Raw genomic sequence first — 652 nt, 5'->3', positions numbered from 1 at the left:
AAAAAGGTTGAAACAACACCGATGCCCATCACAGAAGAATGTATAAACAAAACGTGGCATGCAGCATACATACGATGGAGTATTATTCAGCCGTAAGAAGAAAGGACATTCTGATGCATGCTACAGCATGGATAAACCTTGAAGACATTATGCTAAGGGAAATAAACCAGATGCAAAAAGACAAATACTCTATGTGCTCTACTTGAATGAGGTACCTAGAAGACCCAAATCCAAGAGGTAGAAAGTAGAACAGTAGTTATGGAGGGCTGTGGGGAGTGGGGAATGAGGAGTTAGTGTTTATCGGGTGCAGAATTTCAGTTTGGGATGATAAAAAAGTTCTGGAGATGGACAGGGGTGATGGCTGAATAACAAAGTCAACATACTTAGTGCCACTGAACTGTACACTTAAGGTAAATTGTAGGTTATNATAACAAAGTCAACATACTTAGTGCCACTGAACTGTACACTTAAGGTAAATTGTAGGTTATGCATCGTTTACCACAATAAAAGGAAAGAAAACAGCCAGCTAAAGGCTGGTCCGGCACTACGTCTTATGGATAGGAGCAGCCCCGTTGATTCTGAGCATGAGTTTTTCTTTTTCAAAACCATTCTTTCCCCTACTTTGTAGGAAGCTCTGAAGCCCAGTCAAGGA

At 40.9% G+C, this 652-nt stretch overlaps 1 protein-coding gene across 1 annotated transcript in view; it reads left to right on the top strand.

Moving 5' to 3' along the window:
- The window catches only part of CTNND2 (catenin (cadherin-associated protein), delta 2), a 449,347-nt gene that overhangs the window by 59,248 nt on the left and 389,447 nt on the right, over positions 1-652 (top strand). The gene's annotated exons all lie outside the window — the stretch shown is intronic.

This window comes from Galeopterus variegatus, unplaced genomic scaffold (assembly GCF_000696425.1).
Source record: "Galeopterus variegatus unplaced genomic scaffold, G_variegatus-3.0.2 Scaffold394, whole genome shotgun sequence".
NCBI classification, from domain to species: domain Eukaryota; kingdom Metazoa; phylum Chordata; class Mammalia; order Dermoptera; family Cynocephalidae; genus Galeopterus; species Galeopterus variegatus.
Note: the sequence above shows the minus strand (reverse complement) of the source record. Positions and strands in the feature narration are given on the sequence as shown.